General features: G+C 40.7%; 1 protein-coding gene across 2 annotated transcripts in view; it reads right to left on the bottom strand.

Moving 5' to 3' along the window:
• Positions 1-20,786, bottom strand: part of map1ab (microtubule-associated protein 1Ab) — an 85,950-nt gene that overhangs the window by 36,948 nt on the left and 28,216 nt on the right. Inside the window, exon 1 of one of the 2 annotated variants that reach the window (XM_074633834.1) lies at positions 13,284-13,555. The exons of the other annotated variant lie outside the window; for it this stretch is intronic. The gene's annotated coding sequence lies outside the window, so the exon portion shown is untranslated. Of the gene's footprint in view, positions 1-13,283; positions 13,556-20,786 lie in introns of those variants that run through there. 2 annotated transcript variants of the gene reach the window in all.

Below are 20,786 nucleotides of genomic sequence, written 5' to 3' on the forward strand. Positions count from 1 at the left end.
GTCATAGCATGTGTGTGTGTGTGTGTGTGTGTGTGTGTGTGTGTGTGTGTGTGTGTGTGTGTGTGTGTGTGGCAGGGCTGCTGTTGATGCTACTTGCAATGCTAACGCTGGCTAATGTGGAGCAATTTGTGACTATGCTGATGTTATTGCACAGAGAGCATTTCTGCTGTAATATTTTTCAGTTATGTTAATGTGGAATTTACAATATGCTCTCCAAATATGTTTGATCTATATTACTTTATTTCATATTTATTCATGTTATATTTTATCACTATATTCTAACATGCACTATTTTATGTCTTAGATTCTCATTTTTAATTTATATCTTGTGTGATTTTCTTTTACACATATTTAATTAGCATTGTTGGTGGGAGCTTGAGACCCAAGATTTTCAAAACAAAACAACTGCTTCTGTAATTGTTGCGTATTTGACAATTCATAACGTTTCAATCCATGCACATTTTCAATTTGCACATAAAAGTGGAAGTGCCAAAAATAAAAAAAATATCCAAAACGTTTTTGAGCTTGGCTGAGGTGGAAAAGTTGGTGAAACGATAAAAGCAAAACGTGTCAACTGAAGACATTAAAAACAACAGATCTGTGTGGAGCGATGAGGAGACTTTAACCTTCCTCAAATTAATACATGAAACAAGCATAAATGCCACATTTCCATCAGATTTTCTAAAAATGTTACTTTTAGTACGTTATTTTGTTTTACTTTGGACGACACTTTTAAGGCGGACGTTTTACTGACGTCGGGTGAAAGTGAAGCTTTGCTGCTGGGCGCTGATGTTGTAATGGAATGAACAATTGACTTTCACTTCTTGGCAAAATACGTTCTTTAGTGAGGGTATTGGAACGCACAGAAGATCTCAGTGTCCTCTTCTTCTGCAATGATATAATGGTACCTGACTCAAGTATTAGCGCCACCTACTGCTTATCATGTTGAACCAACTCCAAAACATTCGCATAACAGTAGTGGTTGGAAACACGCATAAATGTTCATATTTTTTTTGCAGATTTTTTGGGAAATTCAGTTCAAATTCATGCTACACTTGGATGGAAACCAACTGAGACCGTGTAAATGCTTTATTTCTTTACAATTGAAGGGAAGCTGATGCCATCTGTGGTATTTTGCTATAAAGTGTTTTAAGAGGTGCTTGTCCACTACTGTATATAACACAACCTAGAGTTAGACTCACTACATTTGCAGCATGCAAACTTGAGAAAATTTGCCTAAAAGCAGAAAGAACTTGAGCATATTGAAGACTAATTTTTCACTATGAGGCACTGACATAAATATCTGCTGTATCACACACCTACACACACACTCGCATGCCCACATCTTTTAAAAAAAAAAAGAAGGACATTCCTCATTTTCATCGCTGAGGTCTTGCGGTGTGCCAGGAGAGATCTACAATGATTATAAACTGGTTGTCAGCAGCAATGCGTTGACGAGCTGGGACGTCTCATTCATCACGGTGACAGACACAAGACAGGGTCTCTGGGTCAGACGCAAACCGGCGAGGGGGGGAAGACAGTTATGAAAAATAGGTGTCGATGTGACCTTCCCTCACACAATGACAAGATATCCAATCCCTCAAGGTGGGAAAACCCAAAGCGATGGAAAAGGGAGAGAAGAAGCTTTCCTCCCCCCGACAGAGAACACTCCAGAGATCACAAGCTCGAGAAAGAGAAAATGGGAATGAAAATAAAAATGCCATTCAGAAGTCACAGTCTGTTAAATTGGCTGCAGAAAGACGGCTATTTGTTTGGAGCTTTTTTCTGCAGTGAGGCGCTGGCCCTCAGGGATTTACTCTCAGCTTAAGGTGGCTTTAAAAGTGCCAGCGTGCCGGTTCAAGTTACTGACTGGTCGCTTGGTAACAGCTTATCAGAAACAACAGCCTCATAGATACACGGCTTTGGATGGACGATGACTTGGATGCTGATCCAGTCTAACATATACAGAAGCTTCTCTAATGACTATACTGTGATTATACAGCTCTGTATCTTTGCAGTAAAGGCTCTCAGAGAAGCACAAGCCGATGATGTAGATCCAAATCTACGACTAGTCGAGCTCAAAAGGAAACTGGAGCACACGGCTTCAGCTTTCACTATTATTTATTTGCTGCATTCAATTCAAAGTAATAATGAAAGAAGGAAAAAAAGCTGCGTGTTCTAGTTCCTTTCTGGGCTCAGCTACTCGTAGATTTGGATCAACATGCACACAGGCTTATTTCAGGACTATCCAGCTTGGCCTGGTGGAGGTTTTTACAATCTGTTGTTTTGTTTGCAGGTTTAAATGTCTGCAGGAGGATTTGAAGATTTAAATTGCAAAATTAGTAGGGATATCCCGATCAAGGTTTTTGCTGCCCCTGATCATGCTTAAAATCTTAAAAAACAAAATGTAGAACTGGACTAGACTGAAATATAATATTACATTATCAGTCAAAAAGTATTACATTATCAGACGTTTTATTACATAATTAGTCAAGTTATTACATTATTGGGTTTTATTACACTTTCGATCAAGTTAAGTGCAAATTTTATTACATTTTCAGGAAATTATGACATTATTGGGTGCTACAAGGCCGAAGCTACTCCAACACTTTTGTGTTGAAAACAAGAGTCTGTCTCAGCTTTGTCACAGCACATAATAAACCAGAGAAGTTATTTCACATTACAGCAAGGCTAAGTGAAGGACGGGTTACCATGGACACCGGCTCCTCATTAGTTATTGTCTCCCTCCTCATTTGCATCTCCTGGTTGCAGAGCACATTCAAACCTGCAATGTTCAGCAAGATGCAGGTCCTCAGGTTAAGCTTCGTCATTGTTTTGTTTTTTGTTTTTTACACATAGACAGCGTTTCTTGTCCATGTTTTATCTAATGACTCGCTGCCAGTGTTCACTCCAACATTTTTTTTGTGGCATCTTGAACTCAGTGCAACTTCAGTCCAGATCTGAGGAAACAAAATTCAACCTCAAAGATCGACTTTGTCTCAACCGCTCAGTTCATCAAAGGAGTTATTTTGTAATGAAATGCTTTGATTTACTTCTTCCTTCTCCTGCATCACGCACCATCACCCTGAGCCATTTTCATACATTCAGCAGAATATCTTTCAAAAACCTCCAGGAAAAATAGACACCTTTTAGCTTTACAGTGAGAACATCATATCTTGTTATAGAAACAACAAAGCCGTGCCTTTGTTCCACTTTCCCATAGAGGGTGGAAAATGTGACCACCAAAAGCTATAACATTTATTTATATCATTCAAAAACTGAAAACCACGATGGAACAGCTAAAAACTACTGTAGGTATTTCTGGGTTTTCCTTTACAGATTTCTTCCTGTGATGAAAAAAATGCTGATATTGAGGGATAACTTGACTTGGGTCTCAAACTTCATCCGCTGACGAAGACCATGCGATACACTTGAAAGCCCGGAACACAGCTGGTATTGAACCTCAAGTTGGGTCTCTTTTGTCAAACTTTTATTTCCAAGTAAAATAATGAACATTGGACGAAACATCCTAAAAAACATTATTGTGCTACCGAGCTCACATGTAAACAGAATTTCCATGACAAACTCCATCTGCTGATTAAGACCATGTGATACAGTTGAAAGCTCTAGAAAAAGCTAGTAAGTGGACCTTGATTTGGGATTGTTTCTCATACAGTTATTTCTAAAGATCACGTAATTGTCAGTGATAAGCCCTCATTGCACTGGTGCATTTCGGTGAGTGAAAGTTGAACAAGGATGACAGTTTGGGTAAATATTTTTGCGACAGAAACAATAAAACTCGTCAAAATCGTCTTGGTTAGTCGTTCCACTGTTCCAACAATCAACAACTCTGGTTTGAGAATTTGAAAGAGAAACTCTGTATATAAAAAAGAAGTAACCAACATAACAAATTTCACTGTTTACTACCCTGCTTCCGTGGCCGGCCGGCACGTCAGTGACATCGAACGCAATACAGCAGGGAAATATAAAAACAGAGAGGCCGGTGCAACGGAACAGCTTATCTCTACGGGAAAGGAGTCTACCGCCTATTTTTAGCGGGTTTTCTCGTGTTTAATAAAACCTGCATATACGCGCCAATTTTGTCAAACTTTTTTACAATGTCCCCGCATTCCCTGATCTCAGCAATTGACGAGGTAATCACAATGTTATTGATACCACTTGATGGCCAAAACTAGGAGCATAAGACTCAAGTTGTAATAAATCAAAAATGATCCTTTAACCTCCATTGTAACTGCAGTGGTACGTAAGTTATACAACAGGCAGAAATGCAGCAAAACGGTTCACATTCACGACGCCTATACGTTGCTTGGCTCGCTGAGGTCCGTCCCCTCAGAGTCTGGGTGTGTCAGGCACAGTGGATACACGGTGGCATCCCCGTCAGCAGATCAGAGAGGACAGACGGACGGAGGTCGGGGCCCTCTGGGAACAACTCCTGACAGAGGGATCAATGTTTACTGCTGCTCTCCCCCTCTGACGGCAGAGAGGAACGACGGCAGACACTGAGGCATCACCTCCGCACTCCGGTCCAATATGGCTGCCATCAGCATGAATTGCCCGTCTGCGGTGTGACTACTCTCTCTTTTTCCAGTCCGTCTGTGTTTGTCGTTGTGCCTTTGTTCAATATTGTTTGACAGGCAGACTGTTCTTTGTCCTTATTTCCTTTTCTCACTTTGACTCTGCTCTCTGTGTCAGACCATCTTTCTCTCTTTTTCTTGCGTTGTCATTCAGCCTCTTCAATTTCTGCAGCTTCAACCGCAAAAAAAGCTGCATAATGATGTTCCTTACTCTCTTTCAGTTCGTACATCTATTTCTCTATTTCTCCTCTATAACACCCTGGGGGTGCAGAAAGAAAGCGAGAGAAATTGAACAAAAACATTTGTGTTTTTTAACCCTGTGCGTCCCTGATTCTCATCTACCGGCTAGCGGCTGTATGTTTAAGAACCATCGGATGTGGGTCGCATGGTTGCAACGGTAAAGAATAAAAGACAAAATTCAGACAGAGGGAGAGCTAATGTAAAGAAAGACAGAGAGCTCGTCAAGCAGAACGAAGACAGAAAGTGAATACAGCTTCTGCACCTTGAGATCTCTTCAGAAAAACAGGGACTCTCATCTCAGCAGGGGGGATCTGGAGAAAGGAGGGAGGGGCGGAGGAGTTCGTCGCATTGGTCTGTACTAAGAGTCCAAACCGTCTCTTTGTACATAAATATAATACAAACACAGCATGGCTATTTTCTGCATATCTGTACATTTTCTCTCTCACACACACACACACACACCCACAGAGACTCCAGCAGCAGGGAGAGTCGGCTAAAGCAGCAGAGCAAACAGGGAGGTGCGAAACACTGCAAAGACTGCTCACTGCTGCATTCTCCGAGCCAGAACCTCCCCTTTTCTCTCCATTGTTGTCGACGAGTCCCGAGACTCTCGGCTCAGTACCCGTCCTCTCTGTGCTCCTCCTTTGTCTCGTAAACGCTACCCATGGTTTTTAGAAACAGAAATAATATACAGACATTTAGGCGGCGGCGATGGCGATTTGTGCCTGCTTGTTATTTATGTAACTAGCACTTCTTTATCGTACAGAAATATCGCCAGTAGACAGGATTAACTATATTATGACAAATTACACAGTGATTATCAAGATGCTGTTGCTCGGACAAAAAGGTAAAGCTCGCAAGGGTTTGACCAATGATGTTTTATGAAAGCCGGTACCAATGTTTATGCCTGTAAGCCAGTGTTTCGTAACGATGTTCCGCATGTTAATGGTCATTTTCTTTCCCTTAAAATACCAGTGCAGTACTCAGTGTTTCCTCTGACCCAGCAGTTAGAAATAGGACACTAAAACTGTCCTTTGAAAGATAAAATATTTTAGGCATGTCAGTTTCTTCTAAAGGTGGGGTGACCCAATAGCACGGGAAGGTATAGAATGCACTATTCCTTTAAAGGAGGTAAGAATGAATTGTAAAACATATGAATAAACTAAGGCGGTCAAAGTTAACATAATAACGCAAATTTGTTTTAACGCCACTAATTTCTTTAACGCATTAACGCAACTTACGCTTTCTAGGCTGTAGCGGCTCAGTTTTAAAGCTAGAGTGAAGATATGAAACTAGAAAACCTAAAGAATCCATCGGTACCAATCATGTCATACTAGCTTGTCGCGAAGGAGGTTAAATAACGCTCCAAACTTACGCTAAATTTTGATGAGGAAAAACTGTTATGACCATTTTCAAAGGAGTCCCTTGACCTCTGACCTCAAGATATGTGAATGAAAATGGGTTCTATGGGTACCCATGAGTCTCCCCTTTACAGACATGCCCACTTTATGATAATCACATGCAGTTTGGGGCAAGTCATAGTCAAGTCAGCACACTGACACACTGACAGCTGTTGTTGCCTGTTGGGCTGCAGTTTGTTATAATTTGAGCATATTTTTTATGCTAAATGCAGAACCTGTGAGGGTTTCTGGACAATATTTGTCATTGTTTTGTGTTGTTAATGATTTCCAATAATAAATATATATATATATATCTCACTTTAAGATACATTTTGAACAGATAAAACTAATTAATTTGCGATTAATCGCGATGAACTATTTTAATCGATTGACAGCTCTATAGAAAAGTAAAGAAAACAGAAAATTTAAGAAGCTGGAATCACAGAATTTTTACTTTTTTTCTTAAATAATTACTCAAACCGATTTATCAATTATCAAAATAGTTGGCGAGTAATTTTATTGTTGACAACTAATCGGTTAATCGTTGTAGTTAGTTAGCGTGGCTAAAAACCTCTTGATTGGCTGACTCTTACGTTGTTGGGTGTGTAAAATGACATGTATGTAGGAAAAAAACCTGTATGGGGATAATACGTATTTCCCATCCTGTACTAATATGGTACAATATGTTTGACTGGTGCAACTGGTATATATTGATTAAAAACAAATAAACTAAAAATAACTCTTTAATAAGCTGGTATTTTAGTTTTCCAGTTGGATGAGCCAAAAAATATATATATTGCGGACACAGACTACACAAAATGCAGACAGGTTTTGTCAAGGGTATGAGCCAGCGGCACAGTGATGCCAGTATTCTGCATCGGCTTTATAATGTTCTGCCAGTCCACCTAACAATGCAACACACTCCCGGTGTCTCTGAACTACATTTAAGCATTTAACGGATGCTCTTATCTGAACTGAGCAGGTTGGAGCTCCGTGTCCGTCCCCCCAACCCAAAAAAAGCGGTGCTGTTGATGGAAGCTGGCATAAAAGCCACGACTTTCCTGCTAGAAGTCTGCCTCTCCAACAGCTCGACGACCCCGCCGGGCCTGCGGAGAGCAGATAAAGGCACCCGGACGATTTGCTTTGTTGGACAGGTGTGGCGGGAAAAAGAGAAACGGCAAGTTTTCAGAGTAATAGTAGAAGAAGTAGTGGTGGTAAAGCAGCGCTCTGAAGCTGATTATTAGCAGATCACTGGACTTTGCTACATGCAGAAACTATTTTTCTAAGTAACAACAGGTCTTTTTGACAATTCACCGACCCAAGAGGATCGCTCAAAGTCCAGCTGGCACGCAAGAGAAGCCGATTTCAACAGCGCTGCCCTCCGACTGCATTTACATAATCGAGTTGGTCACTAATTGGAAAGCCATCTAATGTCCCCATTCGAGCATTTATCCAGCAACATAAGACGGCTAATACTTTAATAAGACGACCTAATGAAGTATGTCAACGATCACAGTGGTCTGCAACTCGGGCTCTGCCAAGTGGCGCTGGGAGAGTCATGAGGGCTTTATAATGGTCAGCGGTGAAACCATTAAGAGATATTAAATGTGATGGAGGTGTATGTGTGTGTGTTGCACATGTGTACAGCTGTGAGTTTGTGTGTGTTCATGACGATGATTTCAATCAATGAACTTTAATCTAAATGAGGTTTATCATGTGATCAGTTTCCCCAGAGGTTCGCCTAACCCTCCGCCGTGGTAAGATGCCAGTGGCTAATCTGAGACGGAGCGCGGTTCATTGTCTGCATCAACAATCCAACAAATCCTTGCAGCTTAAAAAAAAAAAAAGCACCGTCTTGAATAGCTAAGAGTTAATGATTTGAAAACGCAGGTGGAATAGTACAGGATCAAGTCAGATCACCTGATGGAACGACCTGCCAGTTTTCCTAAAAAAAAGTTCCTGGAACAAAAACTAAAGAAGATTAGTCGATTAGCCAATCACAATAAAAATGAACACTCACTTGTTCCAGATTCTACATTGTGAGGATTTTCAGTTTTTCTTTGTTTTATGTGACAGTAAACTAAATAGCTTTCGGTTTTAGACAAGCAATTTGAGGACGTCAACTTGGGCTTTAAGAAATTGTGTTGGACATTGCTCACAATTTTCTGACATTTTGTCGAGCAAACAATTCATCAATTCATCAAAAACACAAACTGTAAAGCAAAGAATCTCTGTCTCTTTGTCTGTATGTGGGTGGATGTCCTTTGCATATCTCGAGAACCGTTCATCTGATCTACTTCACATTTGGCGGGGTATGTTGTCAGTGTGAAATTTGGTGCAATTTGGACACATGACACGGTTAATATCAATAAACTTTGAATTAAAAAAAGCGCTCTGTGCAGCAGCAGGGGCGGGGCTTCAGGGCTCTGCGGATTGGGTCGAGCATGTCGTCAGCAGGAAGCAGACCGCGGCTCACTGACTGCAGTTCAGTTTTGCTGCTGGATAAACTAACATTACAGCCGAAATCGTCTTCACTTCCCTGGAGTCAACGAGCGATGAACAGTTCTCGACAATACTGCAAGCAGCACTTGCGTGGTCTAAGAAATGGGCGTGCTCCGAATGGCGACACGCCCCCCCGACAACCGTGAATGCAGCAATACCGGGAGCCAAGCAAACAGTTTGTTCCGAACGGCCGCGCCACAAAAGGGCACTGCACTATTAATAACAATAATCAGTAGATTAATCATCAGTTGCCGCCTTATGCCGTGTTCACACAATGAGCGACAAAAGCAACAAAACGGCCAAGCGTCGCCAGCTCTATTGTCGCGAGTCTCTATTGAAGTGTTGCTCAAGAGCTCGTTGACGTATTTTGTTGTTAAATAGCACTGGGAACTGGCTAATGGCATTTTGTTTTAGCTGGAACAGAACAAGGTGAAACAGGTTGAGGCTTCGCCGCGTCATTGGAGCCCTGAAAAGAGGTGAGTCCAGCTCAACTTTACTTGTAGCGCGTCACGCCCATTAGGCAGCGGCAAATGTCGTAAGTCCGTAGCTTAATATCACCGACTTCCATTAAAAGTGACTTGTAGACTGTTGCTGTGTTGCTCGTATTGTGAACATTAGTCTGTACCGGTGTCCCTGAGCAGAACCCATGTTTCAACTGGACGACCTATGTTGTCAAACACCTGCGCTGCTGGAGGGCAAAAAGACGAAATACCCATCAGCTCCAGAATAGCTGTTTTCCAGCTGACCCTTTGACCTTGTGGTAAAGAGAGGGGAGAAGAAAAGACAAACCCTCCTCAGTGGCCAATTAAAACTATCACATTATTATCCCTTAATATTAGTTATGTGGAGTGCAGGTCGCAACACTTTATTATGAAAAACCGTATTGGTGGATTTCAAAAGGACATTTTTTTATGTTTAACTTCACATTTTCGTTCCAGAGATGGTTGTAAAGGTTTTTGCTGTGCCTCAATATGAACACATATTTTTTTTACCTGTGTAGTGTTAAGTCCAGGAAAACACTATAATACGTTAACAACCAATAATACCTGCTCTCAGCAGCAGCAGTGGAGAAAATGCGATGCTCGGCTCGGTGGCACAGATGTTGATATTTACATTCATTTATTTCCCTTTCTCCACCGAGATTTCTATCTTGTGGTTTAAAATCTTCTCTAACCTTTACGCTTCGGCTGCTCCATTAACTGGAACACTAGTCTAAAGCTTTAGAGAGCCTAAAACTAAAACCAGTGCTCCCTCCAGGGCTATCGAGAGCATATCCGTTTCCAAAACTCCATTATGATTCTTGAACTATAAAAGGAGACCCAAGAGGATTTATTAATGAATATAGACTTTCTGTTTTATGAGAGAAGACTAGTACAAATGGTGGATGACTGACCTGCATCTAAAACCAGAAGGTACCAAAAAAAAAATGGTTGGAAAACTGAAGATATTTTTCTTTGATTTGTTTCTTTACAGTCCGCAGCACTTTCTATAGTTCCTGTAGAAACCTTTATAAGCATTTATGTGAGTCAGTGTGGGATGTGAGGACGGAATCGTGGGAAGCAAATGTCAACCTGTGACTCAGCACTCTCACTGCAACTACTAGCTGTTGATTCACCGGCAGGCCAAGCAGCTCAGATATTCATGTGTCAATGATGAGCTGCCTTGCTCGGTGGTACTTCAGCAGCACCTGTTTATGAAGCACAGAGCGTCCCTACTCCGGGGATTTGATCCGTGCAGTTTTAAGCTTGTTTCTTTAACATGTATACAATGTGTTGGCTGCTTACCAACAGCCAGTAGGGCCACAGGGCCCAGATTCTACTCTAGAAAGTAATAAAGATGTCTCCGCTAAGATATTAGTTTTGGTACAAATTCAAATAAACGTGACATATATTACTTTAGTACAAATAGTAACATTAAACTCATTATCCAATCCAAGTATTACAGCAGTACATCCCTTTTGACAAGGCCAAGTTAGCTCAGTTTATCTCAAGCAGAGCGTTAAAGTCATAGAAATAGAATAGGAATAGAATCGACATTGAAATGTAGCGGGCTCAGTTTTAAAGCTAAGTGAAGATACTGGTATCATATGAAACAAGAAAAACCTAATGAATCCATTGGTACCAACCGAGTCATACTAGCTTGTCAGGTAGGAGGTTAAATAACGCTCCAAACATACACTAAATTTTGGCGAGGAAAAACTGGCATGGCCATTTTCAAAGGGGTCCCTTGACCTCTGACCTCAAGATATGTGAATAAAAATGGGTTCAATGGGTACCCACGAGTCTCCCCTTTACAGGCATGCCCACTTTATGATAATCACATGCAGTTTGGGGCAAGTCATAGTCAAGTCAGCACACTGACACACTGACAGCTGTTGTTGCCTGCTTGGCTGCAGTTTGTCATGTTATGATTTGAGCATATCTTTTATGCCAAATGCAGTACCTGTGAGGGTTTCTGGACAATATTTGTTATTGTTTTGTGTTGTTAATTGATTTACAATAATAAATATATACATACATTTGCATTAAGCAGCTTATTTGCCCACTCCCATGTTGATACGAGTATTAAATATTTGACAAATCTCTCTTTAAGGTTCATTTTGAACAGATAAAAAACGTGCGATTATTTTGCGATTAACTACGGACAATGATGTGGTTAACCGCGATTAAATGTTTTAATCGATTGACAGCACTAATTTATAAGGAAGTTAGCCCGCTCTAACGGTCGCATTGGCAAAGGTAGACATAAAAATGGCCGCCGCTCTGACCATCCTGCTACGTTGATTAAAATGGGAATGCCCGTTCTACTGCGATTCTACTTCTATGGTTAAAGTACTCTAGCTCCATCTCTCAAGTCATCAGAGTCAAACTTGACAGTATTGGACTCCATGACTAATGCAAATGAAAAAAAACAACAACACAGGGATGGACTGATATGCAGCATCGTTGACCCACGGAAATCAAAGTTGCACATCAGAGGAAATCTTTTATGACACATGATTACAGAAGTTGACGGTTCAATTTGATCCCCAAAATGAATGTTGGGATTAGCATGCTGCGAAAGTAATTACTGAGACACGACCACACACAGACAGACCATCACAGTTTATACCACAGAGCCAAAAATAATCGAGCACGCAGTCAATCAGATCAGTGACACACGCACGCACGCGCACGCACACACACACACACACACACACACACTGGCTGGCTGGGATCGAACCACCTTTGCTGAGTCACTGGAAACATCCAGTCCCAAGAAAACCAACACAGGAAACTGGAGCAGCCTGTTACATGATGATAACTCAATAACACATGATAAATACTAATACTGAAAAATAGCAGCTTTCTCTTGGCATCAATCGTCATCACACACACACACACACACACACACACGGAGACAAGGATGGTTTCACTGCGATGGCAACGGCAACATCCTCGGCATGAATGAATCATCACAAAACACAGTTATCTATTTTAGAGTACAAATGATGGTTGGTTGTTTCGCAACCAAAACACTCACACAAAAGCTGCCTCTATCCTCTCTTTTGCTCACTCAAGTCTGAACCTGCTCGGTCATTTGTCCTCCTCTGGACCAAAACACAGCCTGGAGTCTGACTTCATCCCCATTACGTTACCAGCATGCCAACTGGAAACCATAGCAATGACACCACGAACACAGAACTGGGTTTTTTTGTTCCCTCCATCTCCTCCTCCTCCCCACCCCATAGCTGTATAGGGGGCATTGAGTTCATCCGCATCACCTGCATGGATAAGGTGTTTCTCATGTCTGTGTTCTATATTGACTCACAGTGACTGAGCAGAAAGAGCAACCTGAAACCTTTTATCTTTTAATTATCTATCATAATAATCATTTCATTTATAAAAAAAAAAAAAACTAGGTATAGGCTGCATCAACTGCATGTATAAGGTTTCATGTCTGTGATCCATATCGACTCAGTGACTGGGCAGAAAAGAGGCTCATCAACCTGAAACCTTTTATCTTTTAATTATGTATCATAATAAAGATATAATTTATAAAAAATTAAAAAAAACTAGGTATAGGCTGCACTCCTTTCCATAAAAGCTCATACACATTATTGATTTGCTGGCTCATGTACAGTATTTTCAGTAGAAAATAGGTTAAATAGGCACATACTGTTCTGTTCTGTCTGCTGCATTAATCCTGTTACTTTGGATAAAGAAAAGGACTTACTGAACCTCGCATAGCCTCCTCTTATGTCAAGGTAGATCTGAGAGGATTGATTGTTTAACGAGTTTATGCTGTCTCATGCCCTAATTACTTCCAGACGTTTCTCTCTCTCCCTCTTGCAAGACATTAAGAAGAAAAAAAAGCACTGCGCACAAATAAAAGAGATGATTTTTTGTCAAACAAAACCATGCAGGCTAAAAACAGAAACGCAGTTTGTTTGTGGAGAGAAATCATAGCAGAAATACGCATCAGTCGCTCCACAGCATCCCACTCAAGAAACCTGCGCGTCGCAATCAAAAGGCAGAAAAACAAACATCAGAAACAGTTTACATACCGTGATGGACGATGAGCCACTTTACCGGAGAGTAGTGTGTCTAGAAACCGGAGAGGAGAGGTGTGTTTGTGTGTGTTTGCGCGTCAGGCAGAGACCGGAGAATAGAGGAGGAGATTTGGCACATTTGGAGAGGACCTGGCAGCCTGGTAGCGGAGCGCAGCGCGCCGGGTTGCGGCAACATCCGTCTGCAGAAACAGCCGAGCAGCAGCAGCAGCAGCGGCGGTGTGGTGCGATGCAACCAGGGAGGGGCGCACCAGGATCACACACACCCAGACACACACTCACACTGCACCAGCTGTAACTCATTCACTGCCGAGCCGGTGAGGGTGGGTGGACCGCTTTTATAAGAAGAGAGAGAGAGAGACAGCAGCTCGGAGTGTCTGTGTGTGTCTGTGTGTCTGTGAGTGAGTGATGTTATGCACCAGATCTCACAGAGCTCAATAAAAACATCTGCTGTCAGACAATCAGACACCATGAGATGACAATAAGTTTGTGAAGGTGCTCAGTCATCCAGGTCATGGTATCCGAGTAAGGGTAGAGATAACAACTGGTTTACATATTTATAATAACAATAATATTGTTTTTATATATTTATTTATTTTGTTTGGTTTCGTTTCATCTATATTTCTGTATATTCCTATGTATTGTATGTCTATATCCCTGTTTAGCCTACTGTATATATATGTATACATACATATATGTATATATATGTATACATACATATATATACATATATGTATGTATATATATACATATATACATACATATATATATATATATATATACACATACATATATGCATATATACATATATACATACATATATACATATATACATACATATATATATATATCTATATATATATATATACATATATATACATATATAGATATATATGTATATATACATATATACATACATATATATATATATATCTATATATATATATACATATATATACATATATAGATATATATGTATATATGCATATATACATACATATATGCATATATACATATATACATACATATATATATATATATCTATATATATATATATACATATATATACATATATAGATATATATGTATATATACATATATATCTATATATGTATATATATATATATATAAACACAAATGCAGCAAATTAAAAATTTGTCAAATAAAGTTTGCTATTAACTGACTATATATGAAATTAAAGGAATATTATAGGGGGTACACATAGGATTAGCCCTCAACTTCACTCTCTAAGGAATTCACTTTAAAAATTAAAAGAGTATGTTCCGAGGGCCAAGAGGAGCCAAAGTGTGAATTAACATTACGTGGATATTCTGTAAGGGTTCATAATGCAACCAACCAGGTCGAATGCTTAACAGTTCAACCACTCTTGGGACAGTTCATTTTGTCTTCATGAAATAAATGAAGAAAAAAAAATTCCATTTCGTCCTGATGGTGGCGCTACAGGACTGATCAGGGATGCACCAAAATGATTAGGAATCAACATCAAGGGACCAAAACTATCAAAACCAAGTTAATGACCCCTTAAGTTTCTCTCACAGTAAACACACATTTATACAAAATGTGCGCCATAAAGCACTTAAACTGAAATAAAATGGCCTTAAAACTACATTTCAACCCAGGGCCTCTCTACAAAATGGGGCCTTAAACTTGCTTTAGTGGTAAAAACAATTGTGCCATTAATCACTTTACAACAGGTTAACTGCCTCGTAGTGAACCTGGAGCCTTATGGACTCCTGTGGGTCTGCAGTTCTGCAGCAGTTGCCCACTTTGTTGGTAATTTACTCGCTAGTCATATTATGTATAGTATAAATACTGTTCGACAGATATACTTTTATGTACCTGATATCATGGGAAGGCATATAAAGAACATGGTATTTTAAGGATAGTCTGTGTGTCATGATAAGGCATTTTAGGCTTTTTGCGTGTCATTTAACGCCACATCAGTGAAACGGTCGCGGTTGTGTTTTAGGCAACAAATCTATGGTAACAGCCGCAGTTAGGTTTAAGCAACAAAACCACTTACTTAGGTTTAGGAAAAACATCATGGTTGGGCTTAAAATAAGTACGTAAACTAAGTAAAATACGTACATAAACAACATAACATTAGTACGAAAAACACGTCACTAATGTCACTAACGTAACTTCCGAATAACTCCACAACACTTCAGGATCTAAACACCGCTCTCCTGGTTGAAAGTCCTCCATTTGTTTGAGGTAATTTCCTGTTACAACATGACAATGTCTCCAGGCACAAAGCCAGGTCCATAAAGAAATGGTTTTCACATTCAGGTGTGTGAACTTGACTGGCCTGCACAGAGCCCTGATCTTAAACCCATCCAACACCTTTTAGGATGAACTGGAACACCGACTGTGAGTCAGGAACTTATCGCCCAAAATCTGTGTCCGACCTCTTGTGTAATGCTCTTGTGGCCAAATGAGAGCAAATCCCTGCAGACGCGTTTGCAAATCTCGTGGAAAGCCTTCACAGAAGAGGAGCGGAGGCTGTTACAGCAGCATGTTAAGGGACAGCGTACATTTTGAGAATGCAGCGTCATCCTAGTTAAAGAGAGAAATATAATGCACAAACAACAGAGTCTGACCTGAACAGGCCTAATCATAATGCTGACACTAACTGTGTGCAGTAGGTCCACCCACAACACTGATGAGTTTGTATTTAGTTGTTGACTTTGTGTCACGTTATGTGACAAACAAGAGCAGCCCAACGTCTCTCTTTCTCTCTCACACGTTCTCTAATCTGTCATACCTCTCTCCGCCACACTGTGTTCATAAAAATAGCTTAAAATAAATCATAAAAGTAAATTATGACAATGTTTACGCTCCAGTAAAGGGGATTGTGAGCTTCTGTGTGTCTTTGTGATTGTGTTGGCTATTATATATAATCATGCTTGTATGTTGTGTATTAGGAACTTAATATGTGTTGTTGTTGGCCGTTATGTGTTGTCATGTAAATGTGTTTGCTCTGTGTGTGTTGTTTGGTGCCACGAGTACACTGCAGCATCTGCCATCCATCTAACAGTTTAACAATCCACAGAGGTGTGTGTGGATCTATCCATCTCTCCATCTCCTTCTGGAATAAAACCAGTCAGCTGATCAGATCACCAGAGCTCATTCAGTAGATGTTGAGGCCACACCTCTCCGAACACTAAGCCCGCCCCCTTCACCGAAACAGCCAATCAGAGGAGCCGAGAGACCCCCCCCCCCCCCCCCCACACACGTCTCTGAAGAGATAAGGCTGCAGTTTCAACCAGAGGAAAAAGATTTTCCATCCTGGTTTTGGCAACAAAGCACCTCAGCCACATCTGTGATAGAGACAGAGACAGAGACAGAGACAGAGACAGAGACAGAGTCATACTAGCCTGGTTTTACTCCACTACCCACATCTCTTTTTGTGGAGTGATGCAAACAGGTGAGGCGAAGCGCTCATGAATGGCTGTTGGAGAAACGAGCAAAACAATCAGAGCGTTTGTGGGTCGGACTAAAAGCTGAGTCATAGTCAACAGTTCAATCACTGTCCTGAAACACTGTCCTGAAACACTGCTCATAACGGATCAAACTACATGAATGTAACCAAACCATATAACTAATAAGCCTTAAATTTAACATGTTCATGATGACTTTATTCTGTAATAGAGTTTATCTGCATTGCTGGCAGAGAGAGAACGACCGATGCTGGATTTTTGAGGCAAATATCAATGGTGAGACAAAAAATAAATAATAAATTGATCTTCAATTTTTAACATAAACTCAAAATATGAAAGATACCTAAAATTTGATTACTTAAGAACTGTGACCAACATATGTACAGAACGGGACATTAAAAGTCAAAATACACTTGTCAGTGTGCTCCAGTGGACAAACTACGTCGTAGCGACTCGATTTCTAAATGACCTTAAACATATTTTTGGCCTTTCTGTACAGTACCTTTTTTCAGCTGACGTATATGACAACATATCTGTGATAATGATGGCCAAGCTGATTTATTGTTTGGGCTCTATAATAGAAGCAAGATAACCTTATGAGGGATAGCTGGGTAACATTTGCAAGCTAGCCATGTTAGTTAACATGTTAGTTAACATGTTAGTTAACATGGTAGTTAACATGGTAGTTAACATCCCCTAGCGTCCCCTGTGTGTCTTTTGTAAATGTCAGTGTTTTATTAATACAGGTGTTTTGGAAATCTTTGACCATGCCTGTTACCATAACTCATAATTACTCATAACTAATTTCATGCGTCATCGTTTATTCAAAGGCAGGGTTGGTGATCTTGAGAAACTAGCAAGAGTAAACTGGATTTTTTAAAATAATCCAACCGAAAAACCGAGTGATGGTAGCTAGCAGCACTAGCTCCAAAAGTCCCTAAATCTAGAGAGAAAATCGTCAAGTCGGCAACACTGAAATGTTACCGACTTGAATGAATGTGAACGGTGAACATGGCTAATGTTTGTACTCACAGCTGTCAAGCTATCAGCTTGTGGAAGACTCCAGTGACGAGCAATGAGTGCACGAGCAGAGTGCATGCAGACAGGCAGGTAGCCCGTCCAATCCTTTCATTCGGACGGTTTTATTACAGTCCTGTGACAGGCACATATACCGGATTTTTTTTTTTGTCAGATCATTTGATTTATTGATTGCTGTCGGGATGTAAAGAGAATATCAACAAATATAACAAAAAAATGCTTCTAAAATCTTTACCAACCCGGCCTTTAACCAGCTTTATTGATAAGCATTCCCTGACATCTTTCTTACCATGTTTAGTGGTAACTCTACACTGAAGGTTAAAATAACTAATCTAGTGAGCTCTTAGTATTTAAAAAGGAGACTTATCCTCTGACAGACAATAAAAATGTCTCACTTTCAGACTGAGGCTGTAGTTTCTGGAAGCCTTCGTTTGATCAATCACTACGCAGAGCAGAACACATTAGGGCAGATGGTGTTTCAGTATTACCGCTCACTCACTGGTTGCAGTAAAACACTGACAAGTCTGAGTTTTACCTCATTTAACAAAAACAACATTCAAGCCAGGCCACTTGGAGATCAACTTCATGCTCGTGATCGATGGCAGATGTTCCTGTGTGCATCTCTGGCCTCAGTAATATAGAAAGCCAGACAGTCTACTTGTAGATGGAAACTCAGTATCTGCCGAGGTCTGATGCTTCGGCCCTTCAGGGAGGCCGTTTATGATGTGCATGATATTTTTTCCAAAACATCTCTCTCTCTTTCTGTTCCCTCTGAAGTAACTTCTTAGTCTTCTCACTTCTGATGTAACTTCTTGTGCTGATTCTATTCGTGAAAAACAACTAATTTAAAAACAAAGGTGGGACATGAGCTCATGAATGCAGGATGTATTCCTGTTGTCACACACACACCATATGGACATCGCAGTGTGTCTTGATCTCTTTCTTACTTTGTTTTCAGTGGATTATTCGCTCCTTTCTTTCTTTCTTCATGTCTTTTTCTTTCCGTCTCACCACCCTTAAGTCCCTTTTCTAGTATACATCTCTCTTCCTCTTCTACCTGTTCTCCCAATCTTTATTTTCCTCACTTATCCCCCCCCCCCTCTTTTTCACTCTCACTCACTTTCTCTCTATCCCTCAGACTGCAGTGATGGCAAGCCCTGGGATCAATATCAAAGCTTTGCATAATTCAACAGCTGCTTCAATAATGTATGACGCAATGAGCCACTTTGGAAGGATCTCTCTCTCTCTCTCTCTCTCTCTCCCTAAATCAGATGAAGTCTACCTGCACAGCTATTTGCATTAATGATATAAATGTGTAGCATTCAATTCAATTTATGAATGTTTGCCATGTTCAGATTTGTTCCCTGCATGTCTCAGTTCCATATGGAGAAAATGTGCTCCTCCTGTTGCTACGCTAACAAAACACAATACAAGAGACAATACAACATACAGTATGACAGGGATCAACCTGTTAGCCTGCAGTGCACTTATTCCAACGCTACAGTCACCACAGATCAAAGACGTCAAAGTGAGCACGTATTCATTATTCAAGGAGTGCCGACATTTCTCACTTTTACAGCAGTAGAGCAAATATTAGACGTGTTTTACCTGAAAAAGTTCTCTTAGATGTCGTCCCTCACAGTCACAGATTCCTGCGCGCATAGTGAAAAATGGACTCTGGCAACGGCCTCTTCTTGGTTATTTTTCTTTAGGAAAGAAATTTAATTTGACACAACACTGAAATATTACACCATAACAGATACACATCCTCTCTTTCGCCCTCATGGGGAGGGTTAGGCCGGTGAGAGATTACAGTCCATGATGACGCTGCACTTTAATCACTGCTGGATTAGCATTAGTGTAAACACGGCTACTCACTCATGTTCAGCTCCTAGCGGAGCAGTTTCATCATCACCAAAGAGTTAAATGTACTCTCGTCACCTAAACTGGGTAAAGTTACAGCAAGATAAGTTTTAATTCACTTTAATCAGAAGTTTCCTCAGTTTCTTAGGCACATATTTGCCACATATTTGCTATCACAGTGTGTAACACAACTCCTGGTACAGGCTCTTGTAATATCGGGCATTGACTACTGCAACTCTAGACTGGCAGGCCTCCCTGCATGCACATTCAAACCTCTGCAGATGATCCAGAACACAGCAGCAAGACTGGTCTGCAACCAACCCAAAACAGCACACATCACTCCGCTGTTCATATCCGTCCACCGGCTCCCAGTTGTCTCCGTTTTCAGAGGAGCGCCTGGTATTTTCAGCTGGGAAAAAATGCTTTGGTGGACTCATTCTGAATGAAAGCTACAACTTGACGACGACACGAATACTAGAAACAAACATTACATTTTTATGTTCTACTAACCGATGGGAACCAGTGGCACTCGTGAACTTGAGGGAACATCAACTCTTCACCCCACTCACTGCCTCCGGGCACTGGGGAGTGTTTCACTAGAAAGCACAAGACAAGACGATGTGCAGAGAGGCGGAAAGAAAGGAGTCGACTAAGCGCAAATGGCCTTTCCACGTTGGTTCATCTCAGGGGCAGCGAAATGGGAACCGACAGCTCCTCAGACGCCGTTATAACGATAGCTGACGATAGCGATGTGTGTATTTGCAGAGCAGAGTTTGCGTCCACAAGAGCGTGAACATACAGTACTCACATAAGCATTACTGTACTTGTATGAGAAAGAGGAGTATGTGAGTGTGTGTGTTGTCAGCAGGTCTGTTTAGAAAGGTTAAAGACACACACAACACACACAGTTCCTCCCTTTCCTGCTGCGACAAGGTGAGAGAACAGAAGTGCTGTGTCACAGTTTGGGTCAGGACACTGTTACACAGCAAAATTAAAACAATAGTTACCTTGAGTGCTGTTAACAGCCAATGATACACAGCTGGGATGACGATGATGATTATTAATGTGTAAGCACCCATAGGAGATGGTCTAGAAGAGCTTACAGTTTTTCTCAATTGTTTACACACAAATACTGGTA

The sequence above is a fragment of the Sebastes fasciatus genome, chromosome 4 (genome assembly GCF_043250625.1).
Source record: "Sebastes fasciatus isolate fSebFas1 chromosome 4, fSebFas1.pri, whole genome shotgun sequence".
Classification (NCBI taxonomy): domain Eukaryota; kingdom Metazoa; phylum Chordata; class Actinopteri; order Perciformes; family Sebastidae; genus Sebastes; species Sebastes fasciatus.